This window comes from Triturus cristatus, chromosome 3_1, assembly GCF_964204655.1.
Source record: "Triturus cristatus chromosome 3_1, aTriCri1.1, whole genome shotgun sequence".
NCBI lineage: Eukaryota > Metazoa > Chordata > Amphibia > Caudata > Salamandridae > Triturus > Triturus cristatus.
Window position 1 is genome coordinate 90,356,118 of NC_140583.1, and position 18,983 is coordinate 90,375,100.

An 18,983-nucleotide genomic window follows, 5' to 3' on the forward strand; every position below is an offset into this window, starting at 1 on the left:
TGTGGTTCACTCTCCACATTTTACAGATTCAGGCGAGTAGGCCCTGAATTCTGCCATCAAGCCTTTTCCTGCCGTCTGCCTCTGAAAGCTCCAGTCCGAGCCTGCATCTGTATCCATGAACTTTGTCCTACTCCCTGCGCGGCTAATGGTGCCTGATCCAGCCTGTTGCCTGCCAAAAACTGTATTTCACCTTCAAGATTATCTGCTCCGCTCCTCATCCGATGCATTCCTGTCTAGTAGTTTAGGTAAACATTCTTCCAGCTACCGAGCAAAGGGCCAGGCCTCACTGTCCTCATGCAAGTAATTCATAGCCCCTGTTACCATGGAAGATTCCTGCCCCCTCGCATCTCATGTAGACACTTAGACGCTTGTACACGCACTAACAGTCAGTATAGAATAGATTCCATCCTAGAGACCTTTCCTTTTGGATAATACAGTTCTTTAAACATAAGATATTAGATATGATTTGGGATTAGGTTGACATGACCCCTCAGACTTCTGTCTCCACATGTAGAGCTAAATGTCAAGTCCCCTTCACCCTCTAGTTGCACGTCAATCACACGTCATGCGGCTGCGCGCGCATCTCTGCCAAATATTTCTGCTGACATTGCAGGATTCTCTTATGAATCCACCCACTTGTGACATCATGTTTAATGACGTTTTTAGTTACGCCTATATGTACGCCTTTTTTCATTACGTATGTGTATCATTATCTGTATTATCAGCTGTTACGCCTCTTGCATCTGTCTTAATGTAATGCTTTTCATATAAATATCTTTACTTGTCAATAATGTATTGCCTTCCCTTCCTGAACCTTCGTGGTGATGGAATTTGGAGCCTATGGTTCGAACCGTAATTCCTTTGTAGAGGAATAAAGCCTTTCAGAACCTCTAATACCACGGATTCTGCCTCTTATTTTTACTGAGTTATTCTTACTAGACTTTACCGCATAAAAAATAGTACCAGTAATGAAATATTTACCACATAAATTGGCGCCCGAACAGGGACAATTTCTCATCTCACGCGCCGGAGGTGCGTTGCAGGCCCGGTCTCCTGCCACAGCTGAACGGACAAAAACGCGTACCCGCAGGATTTCCTGTATCTCCCTCCGGCCGAGCGGGGGCGACTGAGGCTGCGATCAACACCCAGACGAGGCGGTGAGAAGTGCGAAGTATCCCGACCAGAGCCTAGCTGAGAGAGCAAGATCCGAGGTATACAGAGGCCCACCAGGTTCCGAAGTTCCGAGTCCAGTCGAGTCGAGTCCAGTCCGGTCCAGTCCAGTTCAGTTCCGAGGCCTTCCGTTCCGTGCTACCCGGTGAGTACCGTTGCCGGGGAGGCATTTAAACGTGCACATAGGTTGTGCCGGTCAAGACGGGTTTGGGTACACAAATCCGGTCTGCACTGTTTCAGCAGTGTATCTGTACTGTTTAGCAGTATATCTAGTATGTTCATGTATATAATTCAGTATTATCTAGTGTTAGTATTATGTCAGTAATTAGTTTTCTATTAGTTATCATCGTTCGTTAAACTGTTAAATGTTAAATGTTTTAATACGTTCTACATATTGTGGTGTGAATGATTGTTCATTATTGTGTTTATTGTATTAAGTGTGTTCAAGTAATAAGGTCTAAAAATGCCGCTCTTTTCAAAATTAAGACAGATCAAAACCAGAAAAGGGGTACTCGAAGAAGCTGTTCCCATTCCACCTAGGGACACTCCAGGGTACTTTATGTATCATAAGCATGGCCTAGATGCCGTATTATTTCTTGATTTATGGGTGGACTACACCAAGGATTTGAGGAAATATGGATTTTGTGATCAGTTATGTCCCCTATCGTAGACCCCAACGGCTCCATGTGCATGCTATAAGTACATGTATGTTCCCTCCAGTTCCAGTTTTGAAGACGCAAATACATGTGCGTCCACCGTCAACATGTCCTCTTTCAGATCCGCCATGAATGGGTCAGATATTCCATTCCTAAGTATGAAAGGCCACCGACTTTATGTGGTTCACTTTCCACATTTTACAGATTCAGGCGAGTAGGCCCTAAATTCTGCCATCAAGCCTTTTCCTGCCTTCTGCCTCTGAAAGCTCCAGTCCGAGCCTGCATCTGTATCCATGAACTTTGTCCTACTCCCTGCGCGGCTAACGGTGCCTGATCTAGCCTGTTGCCTGCCAAAAACTGTATTTCACCTTCAAGATTATCTGCTCCGCTCCTCATCCGATGCATTCCTGTCTAGTAGTTTAGGTAAACATTCCTCCAGCTACCGTGCAAAGGGCCAGGCCTCACTGTCTTCATGCAAGTAATTCATAGCCCCTGTTACCATGGAAGATTCCTGCCCCCTCGCATCTCATGTAGACACTTAGACGCTTGTACACGCACTAACAGTCAGTATAGAATAGATTTCATCCTAGAGACCTTTCCTTTTGGATAATACAGTTCTTTAAACATAAGATATTAGATATGATTTGGGATTAGGTTGACATGACCCCCCAGACTTCTGTCTCCACATGTAGAGCTAAATGTCAAGTCCCCTTCACCCTCTAGTTGCACGTCAATCACACGTCATGCGGCTGCGCGCGCATCTCTGCCAAATATTTCTGCTGACATTGCAGGATTCTCTTATGGATCCACCCACTTGTGACATCATGTATAATGACGTTTTCTAAGTTACGCCTATATGTCCGCCTTTTTTAGTTACGTATGCATATTTTATCTATCTTATCAACTGTTACGCCTCCTGCATCTGTTTCACTGTAATGCATTTCTTATAAAAATGATTACCTGTCAATAATGTATTGCCTTCCTTCCTGAACCCTCATGGTGATGGAATGTGAAGCCTGCAGTTCGAACTGTATTTCCTTTGTAGAGGAATAAAGCCTTTTAGAACCTCTAATACCACGGATTCTGCCTCTTATATTTACTGAGTTATTCTTACTAGACTTTACCGCATAAAAAATAGTACCGGTAATGAAATATTTACCACATAAATTGGCGCCCGAACAGGGACACTTTCTCATCTCACGCGCCGGAGGTGCGTTGCAGGCCCGGTCTCCTGCCACAGCTGAACGGACAAAAACGCGTACCTGCAGGATTTCCTGTATCTCCCTCCGGCCAAGCGGGGGTGACTGAGGCTGCGATCAACACCCAGACGAGGCGGTGAGAAGTGCGAAGTATCCCGACCAGAGCCTAGCTGAGAGAGCAAGATCCGAGGTATACAGAGGCCCACCAGGTTCCGAAGTTCCGAGTCCAGTCGAGTCGAGTCCAGTCCGGTCCAGTTTCAGTTCAGTTCCGAGGCCTTCCGTTCCGAGCTACCCGGTGAGTACCATTGCCGGGGAGGCATTTAAACGTGCACATAGTCTGTGCCGGTCAAGACGGGTTTGGGTACACAAATCCGGTCTGCACTGTTTCAGCAGTGTATCTGTACTGTTTAGCAGTATATCTAGTATGTCTTGCATATAAATAAGTATTATCTAGTGTCAGTATTATGTCAGTAACTAGTTTTCTATTAATTATCATCGTTCGTTAAACTGTTAAATGTTAAATGTTTTAATACGTTCTATATATTGTGGTGTGAATGATTGGTCATTATTGTGTTTATTGTATTAAGTGTGTTCAAGATTAAGTAACCAGATCTAAAAATGCCGCTCTTTTCGAAATTAAGACAGATCAAAACTAGAAAAGGGGTACTCGAAGAAGCTGTTCCCATTCCACCTAGGGACACTCCAGGATACTTCATGTATCATAAACATGGCCTAGATGCCGTATTATTTCTTGATTTATGGGTGGACTACACCAAGGATTTGCCAGAAAATCAGACATGGCCCGCAGCGGGGACCTGGGATGCAGATTGCATCATGAGAGTAGAAGAAGAATTATGGAAAAAGAAAGCCAGACAGTCACAGAAAGATGCCATTGAATTATGGCGTAAAGAATCATATAGACGTACAGAAAAAGCGCTCAGACAGGAAGAGAAAGGTAGGGAGAATTCAAATAAAACCCGAGAAAATCTATTAATTGAGGAAGGTACCCGAGTAAAATCAGAACAAGTAGATAGACAAAGAAACACTCTTATGAATGGTATGTATCCTCTTCTGGCCGAAGGGTTGCCTAAGGCTACCCCGGAAATACCAAAAGACTTGACTCCTCCATTGCTCCCGATAAAAGCACATCCCAAAACACATCCTAAAACAGCAAAATACGTTTTCCTTTCCTCCTATTTAGATGACGTAGCTCCCGAGTATGCTAATTCCACCCCACACACACCGCTTGCCGATGGTGTTCAACATCAAGAGCATCCGTCTGTATCCCCGCAACAACAAACTCCTACACAAGTTCCCACAGGTCCATCCGTTTCTACTGTTTTTCCCGCATCTACAATTTCTATCTTACGTCCAACGAATCCTTTCTTGCCCAGCACCTCAGATGGTGCTACAGGAGGTACGACAGACATGTTTGCCACACCGCCGCGAAATAAACAGACCCTTAGAGATTTAGCACTCCAAGGTACACCCCAACTAGCGACGTCCGACATGTTTAAAGAACATCTTGTGGATTGTAGATACGATCCAGTACCAGGTAAACAGGACAGATTGCTAATATCATCACTACGTATACGACGAGCTACATTGTATTTAATGACGATACCAGGAATGGTTGAACACCTAGACAATATATATCACTTTGTCCAAACAGGGCGAGGTCCAGAGAGTATTAACGAAGCTATGGAATACCAGAAAGTGGATGTCCAAAGACAACTATTACGTTTTTTCATAAATTGCGTGATTAGGAACCAAGACAGGCCTGGGGCAGATCATGATACCATACAAAAACTTGCCAAATGGGGTCAGAACATATCAGACGAGAAACATGATAAACAGGCGTGTATAATCGCCATGTATCGAAAGATCCGCAAGGAAGTAGAACGAATACATAAAGAAAGACGAGAAGCAGACAGAATTGAATCAGAGGAAGAGGAGGAGCAAGAATCAGAACAATTAGAAACGATAGCTTACGTAGGTAGAGGAAGACCCCATAATGATACTAGAGGCTTTAATGATCCGATACGTCCGATACGTCCAGAATGTAATAGACATTTTCAAACCCCTATGTTAAATACGAGGTCCCCTGAACACCTATTCCAAGCCGCTGATAAATTACTCCGAGATCGAAGGGGGTACCATATGCTCGATTCCATGGACGAACAAGAATTAGCCAGGTCAGCAGTACAATGGGCTGACAGTCCCAGCAAATACAGTGATGATGCACTAGCACACACGTTTCTGAATCTTGCCCCATACGAACAGCGTTTAGCTAGTATATACATGATTCAACACCTCCTTATATTATATAAAAGCCAACACTCCGATCCTGGACCCTTACCTGACATATTGACAGACCTACTCACGAATAAATGGAGAGGGTCAGGTACTGATTTAATTAAAGAAATTCTAGAATTTCGAAACCAGTATATAACTTTCGTGTGCCCAGAACACGTTCCAGTTCCCATTATGGGAAGAAAAATGTATCACATAGATAGACTGAATCCGTTACGCGAAGTACACCCAATCAGAGGTGAAGGTAATAACTTTACACGCGTGTTTGTGTACACGCCTATAACTAAAATTGAATTATTAGAAATGAAGAAAGTAGTACCCAGCCATGACAAGGATCCAGCAGGTTTCCACCGTGAGATAAAAGACATGTTACTCATGGGAGAGTATACCTACCCCGACATTATGAAAATACTGAAAGTATTAATGCCTGCCGGTGTTTACGAGAAGCTCAAAGAAAAGGAATGGGAGGTGGGAGACCAAAAGATAGATTGGACAGCATTAGAAAACGAAGAAAAGGCCCGAGCTGCAGGAGCAGGGCTTGGGGAAAAGACTACAGCACTACCAGGATTACTAGTGCAGGTACTGCCACGTTTATTAACTACGAAAAAAGAGGACTGGGGTGCAATCTCAGCCTGTAAACAAAAACAAGATGAAGACACTAGTGATTTCTATTCCCGATTTGAAAAATGTTTTGGTATTAATAGTGGCATAAAAGCAAGTAGCGAGTCATATCCGCATCTGTTTGTGACAAAATTAGTTGAAAATTCTCTGCCGCAAGTTAAGAATAGAGTATTGAAATTTGAGAGTACCTGGCAAGGTAACACCCCGTCACAGATGTTACAGATGTTACAATATCACCACAATAGAATTAGAGAAGAACAAGAACACGAACAAAGACGTATGAAAGATACAAAAATGAAAATGCTTGTTGCTCAGTCAGTTCCAGCTGATGGTCATCAAAAGGGTGATTCAACAGGTCCGGTGAAAGGGACATGCAACTATTGTAAACAACAAGGTCATTATATACACGATTGTCCAGTCCTGAAACATAATATTGCCACAGGTAGAACACAGGAAAGACCACGTCCACCTAGACAGGATCAGAATCAACAACAAATCCCTCAGCATGCACAACCTAGGTCAGCTCCGCAACAACTAGCTCCGCAACAGGCAGCTCCACAACAGACCGTAGCACCACCTCAAGCGCAGCCTATTGCTGCCACACAAGCAACAACACAACAGATGTATCAGTATGCACAAGCAGATTATCCCGATTATCAGCGATACACATGAAATAGCCTAGAGAGGGAAGTTGGCTTACCCCTTATTGAGGTTCCTGTAGATCAAGAGGGACCTTATGTACATAGTGAACTATTAGGGGAAGACAGAAAGTTTTTACTTGACACAGGGGCAAGCAGAACAACTATACGACGCAGTGAAGTTCCAGGGGCACCCCTCTCAGGCTCACAGAATATTTCCCTTGGATTCTCAGGAAAACCTATAATTAATGAAGTAACGCAACCCCTTCCACTTACGGTTGGTCCATTGACACGAACTACAGATTTATTGCTTACTAAATCATGTCCAGAAAACTTGTTAGGTATAAAAACATTGAAAGCTCTAGGAGCTATAATATGTTGTTCTCCGGAAGGAGTACGATTATTTTTACGTGACTTCAAAGGTCACTACGTGTCCAGAGACATGGATCACCGGCTGCAGAATTTACCTACACATTTATGGGCGCAAGGCCCTACTGATGTTGGTTGCATGAACATTACACCATATCGAGTCACACTAAAAACAGGAGTGGTACTACCACGAATGCGACAATACAAGTTACCACCAGATGCTGTTGTAGCTTTGCTGCAAATCATTGACGAGCTCATTGCACAAGGAGTGGTTGTGGAAACAGACTCCAATGTATGTAATTCCCCGATAATTCCGATTCTCAAAAGAACGGATCCAAAGGCACCACCAGTATATCGATTAGTTATTGATCTGCGCGAATTAAATAAATGTATTGTACCACAATACCCTGTGGTCCCAGATATCTCTTCATTACTAACAGCTATTGACTCAGAAGCAACGTTCTTCACTGTAATTGATCTCAAGAATGCTTTCTTTAGCGTCCCAATAGATCCGGAAAGTCAATATCTGTTCGGATTCAGTTTAAATGGACGAAGTTTTAAATTCACACGCGCACCTCAAGGATTTACAGAAAGCCCCAGCATCTATAGCCAAGCACTGAAACGAGAACTTGACAGTATCCACATGCCAGTTAACACTGCCTTGCTTCAATATGTCGATGATCTGCTGATCACCGCCCGAAGCGAACCTGAATGTGAAAAAGCGTCACTGACGGTTTTAAAATTTTGGGCCGACAAGGGGCACAAGGTGTCCCCTTCTAAGCTGCAATTCTGTGTCCAGCGAGTTGTTTACCTTGGGCACTCGCTGTCCAAGGAGGGAAGACAGCTTACACCTGATCGCATCCAGTTAATCGCTAACATGCCACCACCCAAGACACAAAAGGAAGTGCGGGCTTTTATAGGTCTCACTTCATACTGTAGGCAGTGGATCCCTCAATATGCATTTCTAGCAAAACAACTCATCCAGTTGACAACACAGGAGGCAGCCACATCGACTGTCCTCCCTTGGACTCAAGAACATACACATGCTTTTGAAATCTTAAAGAAAGCTTTATGCCAAGCACCTGTTTTAGCAACACCATGTTACAGTAAACAGTTTACACTCTTTGTTACAGAACGCGATGGTACTGCCTTGTCAGTACTCACTCAGGAACAAGCAGGATCACACAAACCATGTGCTTATTTCTCCAGTACATTAGATCCAGTAGCTCAGGCTCTTCCTGCGTGCCTGAAATCAGTGGCAGCAACAGCTTTAGCAATCAGACAAAGCGATGCCATAGTGTTAGGACATCAATTGACAGTACAAGTACCACACGCAGTAGAGGTTCTCTTGAACCGCACACAAACACAACACTTGACTATAGCGAGACTCACCGGTTATGAATTAACATTGTTTCAGCCACACATAGAAATCAGACGTTGTAATACGTTAAATCCTGCCACACTTTTGCCAGTAAATGGAACAGATCCATTAGCACATGATTGTATTGAAGTCATTACTATCACGACGAAACCCAGACAAGACTTGACAGATATCCCTTTATCAGATCCAGACTTGACATTGTATGTAGATGGTTCATGTATGAGAACAAGTACAGGAGAGTTAGTGGCCGCTTACGCAGTCACAACAGACACTGAAGTCATTGAAACAAATTGTATTAACATTTTGTCAGCTCAAGCAGCAGAGCTCATCGCTCTGACACAAGCCTGTATTCAAGCCAAAAATAAGAAAGTCAACATATACACAGATTCACGTTATGCATTCGGAGTCGTCCATGACTTCGGTGTACTGTGGCGAGAGAGAGGTTATTTAACTTCTCACGGTGCCCACATCCAACACGGACCCCTCATTCAAGCCCTATTAGACGCGATTCATCTACCTACTGCAATATCGATTATGAAATGCAAAGCTCATACAAAATTTACCGATATCATTTCTCAGGGTAATGACCTAGCTGACAGAACAGCTAAACAGACTGCTCAGAACCAGACTCATACAACTGACGCGACAAAAACAATAGTTCCGACACCAACACATTGCATGACAGTTAAGGATCCCGCCCTTGATGTAATTGACATACAGACACATGCTACACCAGAAGAAATAAAGAAATGGACTGAATTAGGAGGGATCCAAACGGATCAAGGATGGATGACGAAGGAAAAATCTATATGGTTTCTTCCCGACTCCATGGTTCAAGTCATCATTAACACAATACATAGTCCAGTGCACCTAGGAGAAAAAGCTATGCTAGACAGTATTCAACACATTTGGTTCAACAAACACTTGCGAGCAGCAGCCAAACAGAAAGTACGTACCTGTATGATATGTTGTCAGTTCAATCCAGGTAAAAGCATCCCCGTAGAGCAGGGTGGATTTCAACCTCCCGATCATGCTTTTGAAGTCCTCCAGATGGATTATATCCAGATGGAACGATGTCGAGGATTCAAATATGTTCTCGTAGTTGTCTGTGCTCTTTCCCGTTGGACAGAAGCCTACCCGGTTTCAGATTACACTGCCCCGACTACTGCCAAACAGTTAGTTCGAGAATTCTTCCCATGATATGGTTTGCCACGTGTTGTCTACTCAGATAACGGCCAGCCATTCTCATCCGAACTAATGAAACACGTTTCACTTTTGTTAGGTTACCAATGGAAATTCCACTGTGTCCGACATCCCGAGGCAGCAGGTCTCGTGGAACGCAATAATCAAACTCTGAAAATTAGATTGTCCAAAATATGTAGAGAAAAAGGTGTCGATTGGATAGTAGCCTTACCAGTTGCGCTCTTTTACATGAGAATGGTAGCACATTCTCGAACAGGGCTATCCCCGTATGAGGTGATCTTCGGTAGACCACCAAATATGTGGGGGACGCCTATACCTCGCAAAATCACTGATGTTGACTGTAATATGCTGACAGATTACCTGGCTTCCTTGATGTCTGCACTACAATCTTGTCGTTCACAGGTAGCTGCAGCTTTTCCCGATAACACTGAGGTGAAGCCCCATGACGTGGTTCCAGGTGACCTGGTTCTGGTACGGAATTTCGACCGGAAGACCCAACTGGAGCCTAGGTGGAAATCGCCTAAACTCGTTCTACTAACAACAAGGACAGCCGTGAAGATCGAGGGACGTAAAGGGTGGTTGCACTCGAGTCATATCAAGAAATTTTATGGACTACCGTCCAGTGTGAACACTCAGCCCTGCATTCCCTCACAGACAGACTCAAAGCTCCCCTTGGTTGAACCGACAAAACACAAACTTTATAAACTGAAATTAAGGTCTAGCAAGTCAGACAATTTGATTGTTTAAGTCCTCTCCAAGGTGAATCGGTTGAATTTGTCTCTGACATGTATCCTCTAGACCGGAATAGAGAAAGAAATCGACAGATGCAGCTTAAAAAGCATGCGTATTGTAAATCACTTCGTAGTCATTGCACAGTAACACTATTAATTTTGTTTTTTCTAAGTTTTCTGATCATCATAACTAGTATATTGCTGCACATGTATTACCCTATTTCTAAGCGTGCTTACAATGTTACTGCTGAACATTCTTTTAGCGAATGACCTCCGCATGAGTTGTCCTATAGATTTGCGCTGCGCAACAACACATTCATTAGTATGTTACATCATTCCCATCAGACCAGCAATGCTACAAATTGTTGGATATGTGGCCGACTCCCTCCCTATCAGAACTATAAGGGAGTTTTGCCCCTCTTTCCATATCCGTTCACACACAATGGCTCCTGTGGAGCATGGTTTAGTTTGATTAATTCCCTAGATTCAAATTCAGTAGTTTATCAAGACAACTGGGTATGGGGAAACCTGAACCTAGTTTTGCTTAAAGTCTGCTACCCTAACAAGGAGGGACTTCCCAAAAGAACAGGAACTGATCTAGAAAATGAAGTATATGGATTGGGTAATTTTACACTTAACCTCATGATCCTGAACGTTGAATCCGAAGCCACACCAATCTTGCCCGCTATGTCAGTATTCCCAGCTAAAGGGGAATTATGTGTAAGAAAGAATGGTTCCATACACATGGGCCATAGTAAATGCACCACTGTGATAAAATTCAGTGATCAAGGCAAGTCTACATTTAGAGCTTCCCGTCATTCCTACTTCATATGTGGCCAGACTGCATATATACGTCTTCCTCTAGATTGGGATGGTACCTGTTACATAGCATTCCTTCTGCCACCTGTTTTCCTAGCTCCTCCTGATTATCACAGAAATACCCATTTAGTACACAATAGACAGCAGAGAGATCTCCCAATTGTCGATTACACTGAAACGGCATGGGAGCAATACACAGATTTCAATAAAGGTTTCTTTCCCTATATAGGTACAGTCACTAATAGTAAGCTGATACGTAGATTAACTAGAACCCTTGAAGCAGTAGTGAACGAGACTACTTCCGCCTTAGGCAATTTAACAGAAGAGCAGTCTGCTATGCGGATTGTTGTGCTTCAAAATCGTCTTGTCCTTGACGTCATCCTGGCCGATAGGGGCGGAGCTTGTAGGGTCATCGGATCAAGTTGCTGTGTTTTCATACCAGAAAATTCGCCGTCAGTATATAAAGCCATAACCCGCCTTCATAAGATTATAAGCCAGATACACCAGAGTCCAGGCACCTGGACTTGGTCCGGTTGGTTCTGGAGCGTGTTGTCAGCCTGGGGATGGAGGATCCTATCCTTCCTAGGTATTGGCTTCCTCATACTATTCAGTTGCTGCTTATGTCTACAATGTGGGCCAGCGATTTGTGGCCTGTGTGCCACATCGTGTATCCCGCACCCAAGTTTTCGTTCAAGATCCCGGAAGAAGAAAGAAGAACAAATGATGCTATATGAACAGATCGATGGATTGATGAAGATCGATATCTCCTGAGGGTCCGTAGGGGACAAGGAGGGAATGAGGAAATATGGATTTTGTGATCAGTTATGTCCCCTATCGTAGACCCCAACGGCTCCATGTGCATGCTATAAGTACATGTATGTTCCCTCCAGTTCCAGTTTTGAAGACGCAAATACATGTGCGTCCACCGTCAACATGTCCTCTTTCAGATCCGCCATGAATGGGTCAGATATTCCATTCCTAAGTATGAAAGGCCACCGACTTTATGTGGTTCACTTTCCACATTTTACAGATTCAGGCGAGTAGGCCCTGAATTCTGCCATCAAGCCTTTTCCTGCCTTCTGCCTCTGAAAGCTCCAGTCCGAGCCTGCATCTGTATCTATGAACTTTGTCCTACTCCCTGCGCGGCTAACGGTGCCTGATCTAGCCTGTTGCCTGCCAAAAACTGTATTTCACCTTCAAGATTATCTGCTCCGCTCCTCATCCGATGCATTCCTGTCTAGTAGTTTAGGTAAACATTCCTCCAGCTACCGTGCAAAGGGCCAGGCCTCACTGTCTTCATGCAAGTAATTCATAGCCCCTGTTACCATGGAAGATTCCTGCCCCCTCGCATCTCATGTAGACACTTAGACGCTTGTACACGCACTAACAGTCAGTATAGAATAGATTTCATCCTAGAGACCTTTCCTTTTGGATAATACAGTTCTTTAAACATAAGATATTAGATATGATTTGGGATTAGGTTGACATGACCCCCCAGACTTCTGTCTCCACATGTAGAGCTAAATGTCAAGTCCCCTTCACCCTCTAGTTGCACGTCAATCACACGTCATGCGGCTGCGCGCGCATCTCTGCCAAATATTTCTGCTGACATTGCAGGATTCTCTTATGGATCCACCCACTTGTGACATCATGTATAATGACGTTTTCTAAGTTACGCCTATATGTCCGCCTTTTTTAGTTACGTATGCATATTTTATCTATCTTATCAACTGTTACGCCTCCTGCATCTGTTTCACTGTAATGCATTTCTTATAAAAATGATTACCTGTCAATAATGTATTGCCTTCCTTCCTGAACCCTCATGGTGATGGAATGTGAAGCCTGCAGTTCGAACTGTATTTCCTTTGTAGAGGAATAAAGCCTTTTAGAACCTCTAATACCACGGATTCTGCCTCTTATATTTACTGAGTTATTCTTACTAGACTTTACCGCATAAAAAATAGTACCGGTAATGAAATATTTACCACAGATTTACCAGAAAGTCAGAGGTGGCCCGCAGCCGGGACCTGGGATGCAGATTGCATCATGAGAGTAGAAGAAGAATTATGGAAAAAGAAAGCCAGACAGTCACAGAAAGATGCCATTGAATTATGGCGTAAAGAATCATATAGACGTACAGAAAAATCGCTCAGACAGGAAGAGAAAGGAATGGGAGGTGGGAGACCAAAAGATAGATTGGACAGCATTAGAAAACGAAGAAAAGGCCCGAGCTGCAGGATCAGGGCTTGGGGAAAAGACTACAGCACTACCAGGATTACTAGTGCAGGTACTGCCACGTTTATTAACTACGAAAAAAGAAGACTGGGGTGCAATATCAGCCTGTAAACAAAAGCAAGATGAAGACACTAGTGATTTCTATTCCCGATTTGAAAAATGTTTTGGTATTAATAGTGGCATAAAAGCAAGTAGCGAGTCATATCCACATCTGTTTGTGACAAAATTAGTTGAAAATTCCCTGCCGCAAGTTAAGAATAGAGTATTGAAATTTGAGAGTACCTGGCAAGGTAACACCCCGTCACAGATGTTACAGATGTTACAATATCACCACAATAGAATTAGAGAAGAACAAGAACATGAACAAAGACGTATGAAAGATACGAAAATGAAAATGCTTGTTGCCCAGTCAGTTCCAGCTGATGGTCATAAAAAGGGTGATTCCGCAGGTCCGGCGAAAGGGACATGCAACTATTGTAAACAACAAGGTCATTATATACACGATTGTCCAGTTCTGAAACATAATATCGCCACGGGTAGAACCCAGGAAAGACCACGTCCACCTAGACAGGATCAGAACCAACCACAAATCCCTCAGCATGCACAATCTAGGCCAGCTCCGCAACAGACAGCTCCACAACAGACTGTAGCACCACCACAAGCGCAGCCTATTGCTGCAACACAAGCAACGACACAACAGATGTACCAGTATGCACAAAATGACTATCCCGATTATCAGCGATACACATGAAATAGCCTAGAGAGGGAAGTTGGCTTACCCCTTATCGAGGTTCCTGTAGATCAAGAGGGACCTTATGTACATAGTGAACTATTAGGGGAAGACAGAAAGTTTTTACTTGATACAGGGGCAAGCAGAACAACTATACGACGCAGTGAAGTTCCAGGGGCACCCCTCTCAGGCTCACAGAATATTTCCCTTGGATTCTCAGGAAAGCCTATCATTAATGAAGTTACGCAACCCCTTCCACTTACGGTTGGTCCATTGACACGAACTACAGATTTATTGCTTACTAAATCATGTCCAGAAAACTTGTTAGGTATAAAAACATTGAAAGCTCTAGGAGCTATAATATGTTGTTCTCCGGAAGGAGTACGATTATTTTTACGTGACTTCAAAGGTCACTACGTGTCCAGAGACATGGATCACCGGCTGCAGAATTTACCTACACATTTATGGGCGCAAGGCCCTACTGATGTTGGTTGCATGAACATTACACCATATCGAGTCACACTAAAAACAGGAGTGGTACTACCACGAATGCGACAATACAAGTTACCACCAGATGCTGTTGTAGCTTTGCTGCAAATCATTGACGAGCTCATTGCACAAGGAGTGGTTGTGGAAACAGACTCCAATGTATGTAATTCCCCGATAATTCTGATTCTTAAAAGAACGGATCCAAAAGCACCACCAGTATATCGATTAGTTATAGATCTGCGCGAATTAAATAAATGTATTGTACCACAATACCCTGTGGTCCCAGATATTTCTTCATTACTAACAGCTATTGACTCAGAAGCAACGTTCTTTACTGTAATTGATCTCAAGAATGCCTTCTTTAGCGTCCCAGTAGATCCGGAAAGTCAATATTTGTTCGGATTCAGTTTAAATGGACGAAGTTTTAAATTCACACGCGCTCCTCAAGTATTCACAGAAAGCCCCAGCATCTATAGCCAAGCACTGAAACGAGAACTTGACAGTATCCACATGCCAGTTAACACTGCCTTGCTTCAATATGTCGATGATCTGCTGATCACCGCCAGAAGCGAACCTGAATGTGAAAAAGCGTCACTGACGGTTTTAAAATTTCTGGCCGACAAGGGGCACAAGGTGTCCCCTTCTAAGCTGCAATTCTGTGTCCAGCAAGTTGTTTACCTTGGGCACTTGCTGTCCAAGGAGGGAAGACAGCTTACACCTGATCGCATCCAGTTACTTGCTAACATGCTACCACCCAAGACACAAAAGGAGGTGCGGGCTTTTATAGGTCTCACTTCATACTGTAGGCAGTGGATCCCTCAATATGCATTTCTAGCAAAACCACTCATTCAGTTGACAACACAGGAGGCAGCCACATCGACTGTCCTCCCTTGGACTCAAGAACATACACATGCCTTTGAAAGCTTAAAGAAAGCTTTATGCCAAGCACCTGTTTTAGCAACACCATGTTACAGTAAACAGTTTACACTCTTTGTTACAGAACGCGAAGGTACTGCCTTGTCAGTACTCACTCAGGAACAAGCAGGATCACACAAACCATGTGCTTATTTCTCTAGTACATTGGATCCAGTAGCTCAGGCTCTTCCTGCGTGCCTGAAATCGGTGGCAGCAACAGCTTTAGCAATCAGACAAAGCGATGCCATAGTGTTAGGACATCAATTGACAGTACAAGTACCACACGCAGTAGAGGTTCTCTTGAACCGCACACAAACACAACACTTGACTATAGCAAGACTCACAGGTTATGAATTAACATTGTTTCAGCCACACATAGAAATCAGACGTTGTAATACATTAAATCCTGCCACACTTTTGCCAGTAAACGGAACAGATCCATTAGCACATGATTGTATTGAAGTCATTACTATCACGACGAAACCCAGACAAGACTTGACAGATATCCCTTTATCAGATTCGGACCTGACATTGTATGTAGATGGTTCATGTATGAGAACAAGTACAGGAGAGTTAGTGGCCGCTTACGCAGTCACAACAGACACTGAAGTCATTGAAACAAATTGTATTAACACTTTGTCAGCTCAAGCAGCAGAGCTCATCGCTCTGACACAAGCCTGTATTCAAGCCAAAAATAAGAAAGTCAACATATACACAGATTCACGTTATGCATTCGGAGTCGTCCATGACTTCGGCGTACTGTGGCGAGAGAGAGGTTATTTAACTTCTCACGGTGCCCACATCCAACACGGACCCCTCATTCAAGCCCTATTAGACGCGATTCATCTACCTACTGCAATATCGATTATGAAATGCAAAGCCCATACAAAAGTTACCGATATCATTTCTCAGGGTAATGACCTAGCTGACAGAACAGCTAAACAGACTGCTCAGAATCAGACTCATACAACTGACACGACAAAGACAATAGTTCCGACACCAACACATTGCATGACAGTTAAGGATCCCGCCCTTGATGTAATTGACATACAGACACATGCTACACCAGAAGAAATAAAGAAATGGACTGAATTAGGAGGGATCCAAACGGATCAAGGATGGATGACGAAGGGAAAATCTATATGGTTTCTTCCCGACTCCATGGTTCAAGTCATCATTAACACAATACATAGTCCAGCGCACCTAGGAGAAAAAGCTATGCTAGACAGCATTCAACACATTTGGTTCAACAAACACTTGCGAGCAGCAGCCAAACAGAAAGTACGTACCTGTATGATATGTTGTCAGTTTAATCCAGGTAAAAGCATCCCCGTAGAGCAGGGTGGATTTCAACCTCCCGATCATGCTTTTGAAGTCCTCCAGATGGATTATATCCAGATGGAACGATGTCGAGGATTCAAATATGTTCTCGTAGTTGTCTGTGCTCTTTCCCGTTGGACAGAAGCCTACCCGGTTTCAGATTACACTGCCCCGACTACTGCCAAACAGCTAGTTCGAGAATTCTTCCCACGGTACGGTTTACCACGTGCTATATACTCAGATAACGGCCAGCCATTCTCATCCGAACTAATGAAACACGTTTCACTTCTGTTAGGTTACCAATGGAAATTCCACTGTGTCCGACATCCCGAGGCAGCAGGTCTCGTGGAACGTCATAATCAAACCCTGAAAATTAGATTGTCCAAAATATGTAGAGAAAAAGGTGTCGATTGGATAGTAGCCTTACCAGTTGCGCTCTTTTACATGAGAATGGTAGCACATTCTCGAACAGGGCTATCCCCGTATGAGGTGATCTTCGGTAGACCACCAAATATGTGGGGGACGCCTATACCTCGCAAAATCACTGATGTTGACTGTAATATGCTGACAGATTACCTGGCTTCCTTGATGTCTGCACTACAATCTTGTCGTTCACAGGTAGCTGCAGCTTTTCCCGATAACACTGAGGTGAAGCCCCATGACGTGGTTCCAGGGGATCTGGTTCTTGTGAGGAATTTCGACCGGAAGACCCAGTTGGAGCCCAGGTGGAAGTCGCCCAAACTCGTCTTGCTGACAACAAGGACAGCCATGAAGATTGAGGGACGTAAAGGGTGGTTACACTCGAGTCATATCAAGAAATTTTATGGACTACCGTCCGATGTGAACACTCAGCCCTGCATCCCCTCACAGACAGACTCAAAGCTCCCCTTGGTTGAACAGACAAAACACGAACTCTATAAACTGAAACTAAGGTCTAGCAAGTCAGACAATTTGATTGTTTAAGTCCTCTCCAAGGTGAATCGGTTGAATTTGTCTCTGACATGTATCCTCTAGACCGAAATAGAGAGAGAAATAGACAGATACAGCTTAGAAAACATGCGTACTGTAAATCACTTCGTAGTCATTGCATAGTGACATTATTAATTTTGTTTTTTCTAAGTCTTCTGATCATCATTTCTAGTGTATTGCTACATATGTATTACCCTATTTCTAAGCGTGCTTACAATGCTACTGCTGAACATTCTTTTAGCGAATTACCTCCGCATGAGTTGTCTTATAGATTTGCGCTGCGCAACAACACTTTTATTAGTATGTTACATCATTCCCATCAGACCAGCAATGCTACAAATTGTTGGATATGTGGCCGACTCCCTCCCTATCAGAACTATAAGGGAGTTTTGCCTCTCTTTCCGTATCCGTTCACACACAATGGCTCCTGTGGAGCATGGTTTAGTTTGATTAATTCCCTAGATTCAAATTCCGTAGTTTATCAAGACAACTGGGTATGGGGAAACCTGAATCTAGTTTTGCTTAAAGTCTGCTACCCTAACAAGGAGGGACTTCCCAAAAGAACAGGAACAGATCTAGAAAATGAAGTATATGGATTAGGTAACTTTACACTTAACCTCATGATTCTGAATGTTGAATCCGAAGCTACACCAATTTTGCCCGCTATGTCAGTATTTCCAGTTAAAGGTGAATTATGTGTAAGAAAGAATGGTTCCATACACATGGGCCATAGTAAATGTACCACTGTAATAAAATTCAGTGATCAAGGCAAGTCTACATTTAGAGCTTCCCGTCATTCCTACTTCATATGTGGCCAGACTGCATATACACGTTTACCTCTAGATTGGGATGGTACCTGTTACATAGCATTCCTTCTGCCACCTGTTTTCCTAGCCCCTCCTGACTATCACAGAAATACCCATTTAGTACACAATAGACAGCAGAGAGATCTCCCGATTGTCGATTACACTGAAACGGCATGGGAGCAATACACAGATTTCAATAAAGGTTTCTTTCCCTATATAGGTACAGTCACTAATAGTAAGCTGATACGTAGATTAATTAGAACCCTTGAAGCAGTAGTGAACGAGACTACTTCCGCCTTAGGCAATTTAACAGAAGAGCAGTCTGCTATGCGGATTGTTGTGCTTCAAAATCGTCTTGTCCTTGACGTCATCCTGGCCGATAGGGGCGGAGCTTGTAGGGTCATCGGATCAAGTTGCTG